General features: G+C 37.3%; 1 pseudogene; it reads left to right on the forward strand.

Moving 5' to 3' along the window:
* Positions 1 to 506: 506 nt before the first annotated feature.
* Positions 507 to 8,011, forward strand: LOC147462899 (uncharacterized; annotated as a pseudogene).
* The last annotated feature ends 1,625 nt before the right edge of the window (positions 8,012 to 9,636 follow it).

A 9,636-nucleotide genomic window follows, 5' to 3' on the forward strand; every position in this document is an offset into this window, starting at 1 on the left:
TGTCTCTCTACATGTATGTAATAATAAATATTGAAAGCTCTAATGGCTATATATGGCATATTTTTAAATATACTAGATATCCATATGTGCATCTGAGAACTTATTGTGGGTGTGTGTGTGTGCTCTAGAGAGAGAGAGACAGACAAGGGTGCCCCCTTAGCCCCCTACTGTTTGCTGTGATTACACACCCATTGTTCACATACCTGGATTCACTGATACAACAAAATAAGATGCAGGGCTTGCATTTGGGCAATGAGCAACTGGTTGGTTAGGGGTTTGCTGACGACACTATCTTGTTCTTGAAAGCCAATAATGTTAGCATTGCTAGATGTATGGCTTTTCTGTCTACCTTCTCCCTTGCAGCAGGGTTGCACATAAACCTTGTAAAATCAACACTGATAGACATTACTGCTAGAAATTTTCATGCGCTTGTCTGGAATGGTAAGAGGCTACCAAAAGGACACATATTTTGACATCTAGGCTACCCAGTTGGAGTGGAAGTGTCCATGGAATCTCTTCGAGAATGGGTTCTTGAGAGAGTATTGACGAAGGTAGCCTCTTGGCACTGCAAAGAGTGTCCATTACATGTACGACTGCGGATTATCCAGGCTATCCTCTTGCCATGTATACTGTACTATATACCCTCTCCTGGATTGGACAGAGAAATCCCTACAGCCTTTCAAATCTGCCCTGGCTCAATTCTTGTGGGGAAAGAAAAAAGCGTCTGCTACTCCTATTGCATGGGACCGCCTCACCATGCCTATGGAGCATGGAGGATTGGGCATACTGAATCTTACAACACATGCGCATGCTAGGAGGGGGCCTCTCATGCAACATATGGTACAAAGAGATACCTACTGGTCCCTATGCTTATGGTACCTCATCAACTGCTCCATGGTATATTTTCATGGCACTTGGAATATTACATCATGGGATAAGCCTTTTACTACAGCACCCATTAAAACTGGGCTCATTGTGTCGCAAATGCTGATTACATCTTGGAAGATTATTGCCTCTAAACTCCAGTGGAATGGCCGCCAGCAATACACAGGGAATTTGTTACGAGCTGAGAGTGTCTTTTGGAGCCATGTATTTCAGACACCACCAGTAATGCTCATTGGAAAAAAAGCCCTTTCTATGTTCAAAAAAGGCATAGTACAAATTAGCCAGATTATGGATGCTAGTCACATTCCAAAATAGTTTCTTATAGCAAGAAGGGAATTTAGACTCAGCAATGGGCTTCTGATAGCTTGGAACCATTTATGCGCGTTGGTTCACCCCTTACCTCATATCACTTTGGTCAATGCAGAGGATAGACACAAAGACTGGCAGCTACCCTCTTGACATGCAAGTTGGTGGTCATGCAAAACAGATGAGTTTTATGCTGCTCTCCATATTTAGGTTGATATATCCATTAGGTGCAATCAACAATGGTCTATGTCGCAAACTAATGAGTGGTGGGTTAAAGTACTTGCAAGCTTGTGGACGCTTCAATCGCCATTTAATCTTAAGGTATTTATGTGGAGGGTAGTGATGGGAGCTATCCCCTCAGCCATGCTTATGCTCAAAAAGGGAACTCGAACAGGAGCCTGCAGTGTATGTCATAGAAACGAAACAGTGAGACACATCTTTTGGGATTGTAATAAGACTAATTTTTGAAGTTCTTAAAGTCGAAAAAAAATGTAGTAGTGTATATCTTTCGTTTAGCATGATTTGAAAGATTGTTGAATAGTCTATTAAATAGAGCTTATATGAATGAGTTTGAGATATTAAGCGAGAACATATATTCTCTTTTTTTAATAATACACTAAAGAAGTATTTGATAAAGATTAATGAATAACAGATAGACTGTCTATGAACAGTAAAATTGAGATTTTTATTAATATCAGTGTTTTATATTCATGTGTTTTAGCTTAAAATGCATGGGTAGGCTTACAATAAGCTAAAAAGTAGTGGAGACCCAAAAATAGAGGTTTTACATTGCGTTTTCAGCCAAACCAAGACGTTTTTCACAATTCTGTTTGCGTTGCCTTGTAGACCAGACCTATTCCCGTCGTTTTGAGTACCTGGATTACTCTGTTCTAAGTTTGCTTGTAAAAGTTATGATGAAAACAAACAGAAGACAGCAGCACTGTAGTATACACAGGGATAGACAGACATACAACATCATACAGTTCTCCCTGCTATCAACCAAGAAGTGGATTGTTTCTTCATGGTAGAGTATTGCAATTGAGATTATGAAGGTATATAATTATGTTTGTTTACTTTGATTATCATGTTGAATTGGTTGCACAAGTATGTTCTTTTGACTATTTTGTAGGCTATGCAAAAATCAATGTGTGAAACAGGATATGTGCAAAGTGTCATGATAAAAATCTAACCTTTATAGATTGCTTAGTGATCACGTTCTTATCTTACTCTCGCAGGTGTACTTGGTATGAAAATCAAGTTGACTGAACGCGTAAAAAAGCGGCTTTTGAGAAGTCGCAGGCTTTTCGAGGAAAAGAAGGATGAAAGTACGACGGTGGTGCATTTGGGGATCATTCATAGATCTCCTCTTCTGCGAGTGTGAGTGCGAGTGGGATTCAGAGTGCGAGTGCGAGTGCGAGTGAGACGCTGCATCCAAGCGGACTGAAGCTCGGGGGTGGTCGCGAGGTTCGAGCTCTGTACAACGGAGTGCGTCTATATTCTATTGCTCATCTGTCGTATCAAAACTCTACAAGAATTCATCAATACAAAGATCTCCTTCTCTGTCTTTACTGTCTATCTCTATTAATCGGTTCCTGTGACAATTGGTATCAGAGCAAGCGGTTGATTCTGGACATGGAAGGATACAAGAGGAGGATGAAGGAGCAAGAAGACCTAATTGGGTGATTACGAGAAGATCTGAAACAAGTAAATCAGGAGCGTGCTGAGGCTCCGCGGGGCAAATCAATACGAGAGCCTGATATCTATGTGGACCTTGATGACCAACATGAAGGAAAAAACCATGCTATTCCACCAGGAAACAATAAAAAACGTGGCGGCGTTGGGGCACCTGGCGGTGGTGACAGTGGTGATGGTGGGAATGGTGGTGGTGGATGTAGAGGTCATCAGCACGAAAAAGAAACGATAACGATATGGGAGAAGCGACAACCAAATCATTCTTAACGAAGGCTAAGCTTAAAGAGTTTGATGGCATAAGAAAGATATGTGAAGATTTAGAAGCGTGGATTGAAGAACTCAAAGATTTGGATTATACTTTCAATATCGAGAACACGACCAACAGAATTTCGAATGCTCGATCAAGGTGACCGATAAGACAATACGTAGCAAGATGGCTCAATTGGAGATTTTCGGCGATGCGTACGATAAAGGTAAGTCATCTACCCCTTCTTTGTGATGTTTTATGTCTTTGATACGTCCTTTGAAAGCTTATGCAATCGAATTTATGCGCAAAAGTTAAGATTTAAATTTGAATTTCTTAATTGATTTGGATAGTATTCATTGCTTCTTGTCGTCTAAATTGATTGAAAAATTAAACTTGAAATTAAATCGATAAGTTATAAGACTTTTGGACTTAACCAGTGGTAATAATATTTTCACGAAAGAGTTAGTAAAAAATTTTGTTTTTTTTCTTTGAAGAGTCGGAAGCATGATGTTATCATTGGTATCAATTAGATGATTGAAAATCATGTTTTGATAGATTGTTAAGAAAGAAAAATGATGATAAGTCACACTCTTCGTGGAAAGAAAGAGATTCTAAATCTAGTTTGGCCATGGAATTGATAAGATGACTTAGATAAGAGTGTGAGACATTTCTTGTGTTTGCTAATGAGATTAAAGAAGAATCTGAGGATAAACAGAAAGAGACAAATCCAGAATTTGTGGAGGATCTCTTACATGAATTTAAGGATGTGTTCCAGACGATCTTCCTGGTATACCTCCGCCTAGAGCAGTAGACCATGCCATAGATCTATATCCAGGAGCAACACCTTATTCAAGGGCTCCGTACATGTTCAATATTGATGAGCTTAAAGAGCTCAAGATACAACTTGATGATATTTTGAAAAAGGGTTTCATTAAACCTAGTGTATCTTCTTGAGGTAGTCCTGTGTTATTCCAAAAGAAAAAGGATGGTACATATAGGTTATGAATTGACTATAGGGGATTAAACAAACAGACCATTAAGAACAAATATCCTCTTCCTCACATAGATGAATTGCTTAGCCATTTGAGTGGTGCCACAATATTTTCAAAGGTTGACCTTCGTCTGGCTACCATCAAATCCGCATTAAGGCCGAGGACATTCCAAAGACTGCTTTCGTACATGTTATGGGCATTATGAATTTACAGTTCTTGCTTTTGGTTTGACTAATGCACCAGCAACTTTCATGTGCTTAATGAATAGTATTTTTCACCCGTATCTTGATGACTTCATTTTGGTATTCTTGGATGATATTTTTGTGTATTCTAAGAATGAAGAAGATCATGCATTTCATTTAAATAAAACCATTTAAAGTTTTGCGTGAACATAAATTGTATGCCAAAGCAAGTAAGTGTTCTTTTGCAAAGGATCAGATTGTGTATTTGGGAAGAGTGATTTCTAAAGAGGGGATTCACATTGATCTTGACAAAGTTCAGACTATTGTGGAGTGGCCAACACCTAAGTCATTAAGGGATGTGAGAATCTTTATGGGTCTAGCACAATATGAGAGAACACACATTTAAAGATTTCTCTAAGATAGCAAGTCCTTTGACCGAATTGACCAAGAAAGACAAGGGTTTTGTGTGGACTTCTAGCTATGAGACTGCTTTTGAGACCTTGAAGGCTAACATAGCGGAAAATTGTGTTTTAAAAGTTCCTAAGATGGGCAAACCATTTAATTTGTTGTGTCCTGTGACGCTAGTGGTGAACAATTAGGTTGTGTTTTGACACAAGAAGGAAGAGTGGTTGCATATGAGTCTAGGAAATTAAGACAACATGAATTGAACTATGCAACACATGATCTAGAATTGCTTACTGTTGTTCATTCATCGAAACATTGGCGTTATATTTTGTTTGGTGTCAAATTTAAATTGCATACTGATCATCAAAGATTGAAGTATATTTTCACTCAGCCATTGTTAAACAACAGACAAAGGAGATGGATTGAATTGCTCGCTGAGTATGATTTTGATTTGAAGTATTTGTGTGGAAAAGAAAATAAAGTTGGAGATACATTGAGTCGTAGGTCCATGTGTAATTTGTTGACTGTTGTGCGGTCCAATTTGATTGATGATATACATATTGAAGTTGAATGATTCTTTTAATACGCCTATTTTGAAATTCTTGCGTGAAAATATTGGTGAGATGTATGAGAACAGATATCACTTGTATAAGGGAAATTTATATTATTATGACCGCATGTGTATTCCTGCAAATTCTGCTTTTAAGAGTCAAATTTTGCATGAGTGTCATAATTCACCTTTTTCTGGTCATCCTGGATTGAATAAGACATATGAAAAGATTAAAAGTTCATTCTTTTGGCCGTGTATGAAATTGGATGTTAAGAATTATGTGCGTGACTGCTTTCAATGTCAGCAAGTTAAGATTGAACATAAGAGGATGCCTGGTGACCTTCAACCCTTAGACATTCCTTTACAGAAGTGGGAGTCTATATCCATGGACTTTATCATTAGACTTCCTACTACTCGTGAAGGGTATGACTCGATCTTTGTGGTGGTAGATAGACTCACAAAACAAGCTCACTTCTTTCCTGTAAAAAAATAACTGATACTGCATTGACCATTGCACGCTTGTTTGTGAAAGAGATATTTCGTTACATAGCATGCCCAAGAGCATAGTGTCTGACAGAGATTCTAAGTTCACTTCTCATTTCTGGAGAGAGACTTTTGACTCTATAGGTACCTAGTTACGCATGTCTACTGCTTTTCATCCTCAAACAGATGGGGAAACGGAGAGAGTGAATCGTATTTTAGAAGATATGTTACAAATTTATGTCAATGAAAACCAATCTAATTGGAACGAATATCTGCCTTTGGTTGAATTTGCATATAACAGTTCATATCAATCATCTATTAGGATGACTCCGTTTGAGGCAATGTATGGCTATAATTGTCCCACACCTATTAATTTTCTTAACTCGAGGAATAAGGTAGAACTGTTACGTGAGATGCTTGAGAAAATGGATAGCGAGTTCCTCAAAATCAGGGGGAATACTAGAGAAGCTCAAAACAGACATAAATTGTATTATGACAAGAAACATCGTGTTGTGGTGTATGAAACTGGTGATATGGTTTTCTTAAAGGTCATTCATGAGAAGTCATTTGATTCTTGGAAAGAATAGAAGATTGTCTCCACGATTTGCTGGGCCATTTAAAATTTTGAAGCGCATTGGTTCATTAGCTTACAAATTGGAATTGCCTTCTCATGTTAAAGTGCATCATGTATTCTATGTGAGTTTATTGAAAAAGTATGTTCCTAATGTGCATCATGTTTTAGAGGACAACTCTAAGTTGAAAGATGACGGAACATTGACAGTAGAACCAGACTTAGTGCTAGATAGGCGTGTTAAACATCTGAGAAATAAAGACATTGTGGAAGTTTTGGTTAAGTGGCAGAACTATCCAGTAGAGGATGCATCGTGGATTGATCTTAGTATTTTGCAAAGAGAATTTTCCTCTCTTTCCACCTCTAAGGACAGAGTTAATTTTGATAAGGGGAGAATGTAATAGGATTAATTTTTGAAGTTCTTACAGTCGAAAAAAAATGTAGTAGTGTATATCTTTCGTTTAGCACGATTTGAAAGATTGTTGAATAGTCTATTAAATAGAGTTTATATGAATGAGTTTGAGATATTAAGAGAGAACATATATTCTCTTTTTTAAATAATACACTAAAGACGTATTTGATAAAGATTAATGAATAACAGATAGTCTGTTTATGAGCAGTAAAATTGAGATTTTTATTAATATCAGTATTTTATATTTATGTGTTTTAGCTTAAAATGCATGGGTAGGCTTAAAATAAGTTGAAAAAGTAGTGGAGACCCAATAGTAGAGGTTTTAAGAATCGTGATCTAAACGTTGCATTTTCAGCCAAAGAATGACGTTTTTCGCAATTCTGTCCATGACGCCTTGTAGACTAGACCTATTCCCGTCGTTTTGAGTACCTGGATTGCTTTGTTCTGAGTTTGTTTGTAAAAGTTATGATGAAAACAAACAGAAGGCAGCAGCACTGTAGTATACACAGGGACAGGCAGACATACAACATCATACAGTTCTCCCTGCTATCAACCAAGAAGTGGATTGTTTCTTCATGGTAGAGTATTGCAATTGATATTATGAAGGTATATAATTATGTTTGTTTACTTTGATTATCATGTTGAATTGGTTGCACGAGTATGTTCTTTTGACTATTTTGTAGACTATGCAAAAATCAATGTGTGAAACAGGATATGTGCAAAGTGTCATGATAAAAATCTAACCTTTACGGATCGCCTAGCGATCACGTTCTTATCTTATTCTCGCAGGTGTACTTGGTGTGAAAATCAAGTTTACTGAACGCCTAAAAAAGCGTCTTTTGAGAAGTCGCAGGCTTTTCGAGGAAAAGAAGGATGAAAGTACGACGGTGGTGCATTTGGGGATCATTCATAGATCTCCTCTTCTGCGAGTGTGAGTGCGAGTGCGAGTGCGAGTGAGACGCTGCATGCAAGTGGACTGAAGCTCGGGGGTGGTCGGGAGGTTCGAGCTCTTTACAACGGAGTGCGTCCATATTCTATTACTCATCCGTTGTATCAAAACTCTACAAGAATTCATCAATACAAAGATCTCCTTCTCTGTCTTTGTTGTCTATCTCTATTATTTGGTTCCTGTGGACAGGGATTGCAGTCAAGTCAAGGAATGGTGGCAATGGTTCAAGTTTTGGTGGAATCAAGCTTGGGGAATCAAGTTCACAAAGTTCACATGCATGTTTGGATTCTTCAAAACACAGAACTAAGCAATGATTTTTTGCCTACTGCTAGTCTAGCTCTATAGGGACATTGGAATACATAACCCAAATTCTAAAAGAGGTATGACACCCATTGATTCAAGGATAGTGATGATACCCTTACTCTAAGAGACACAATGATTCTAATCCTCTTGCCTCAATGGCTTTCTACATGTATGTAATAATGACTATTGAGAGCTCTAATGGCATATTTTCAAATATACTAGATATCCATATGTGTATCTGAGAACTTGTTCTGGGTGTGTGTGTGTGTGTATATCTGTGTGTGTGTGTGTATGTGTGTGTGCATCTGTGTGTGTGTGTGTGTGTGTATGTTGCACAGAGACAGAGAGAGAGAGAGAGAGAGAGAGAGAGAGAGAGAGATTACCTTGTCTAGATGGATAGTGACATAGGAAATACCCCTAGTTTCAACGATAGTCTACCTAATAATCTCATTGTTGGTATTGTCAATAAACTTAATGTTCTCCTGCCAAAGGGTAGATTGTACATTTTTTAAAGAAAAAATGACATTTTCCATGTATACCACTGATATTAATGATTATGCATGATAATAATAATATCTTCGAGCTATGATATTGATACTATGTGATAATGATTAATAATATTGTAACCTAGGGAGTTTGAATATATTGAGGCATGAAACCATATTTAAAAGTGAACAATTAGAAAGATGATAGAATAGAAAAATATCTGCCAAAGAATATCAAAACATTAATCCTAGAGGAGTTATCATACCCCTCAATTGGATGGATAGTGTCATAGGAATACATAACCCAAATTCTAAAATAGGTATGACACCCCTAGATTCAAGGATAGTGATGATACCCTTTCTCTAAGAGCCATAATCAGTCTAATACTCTTGCCTCGATGGCTCTGTACATGTATGTCTTAATAAATATTGAGAGCTCTAATGGCGATATATGGCATATTTTTAAATATACTAGATATCCATATGTGTATCTGAGAACTTATTGTGGGTGTGTTTGTGTGTTTGTGTGTGTGTGTGTGTGTGTGTGTGTGTGAGAGAGAGAGAGAGAGAGAGAGAGAGAGAGACAGAGAGTTATGAAGAACCTTGTCTAGTGGGATAGTGACATAGTTTTTTTAAAAATGTCATTTTTTATATATACCTTAATATTAATGATTATGCATGATAATAATGATATCTTTGAGCTATGATATTGATATTACATGATAATGATTAATAATGGCAACCCTAGGGACTTGGAATATAGTGAGGCATGAAACCATATTCAAAATTGAATAACTACAAAGATGATAGAATAGGACAATATCTGCCAAACAATATCAGAACAATAACCTATAGGAGTTATGATATCCCTAATCTGGATGGAGAGTGATGTAGGAATATATATCTTAGAAACCATTTTCATTATCTCTACCGAGAATATTAACAACTAGCTATGTGTGATAATAATAATGGTACCACTAGTATAAATAATGGTAGCACTGCTATTCTAGCTCAATAGGGACATTGGGATACATAACCCAAATTCTAAAAGAGGTATGACATCGCTTGATTCAAGGATAGTGATGCTTTCTCTAAGAGCCATAATGATTGTAATCCTCTTGCCTCAATGGATCTCTACGTGTATGTAATAATAAATCTTGAGAGCTCTAATGGC

The sequence above is a fragment of the Adiantum capillus-veneris genome, chromosome 2, assembly GCF_014529385.1.
Source record: "Adiantum capillus-veneris isolate H3 chromosome 2, ASM1452938v2, whole genome shotgun sequence".
Taxonomy (NCBI): Eukaryota; Viridiplantae; Streptophyta; class Polypodiopsida; order Polypodiales; family Pteridaceae; genus Adiantum; species Adiantum capillus-veneris.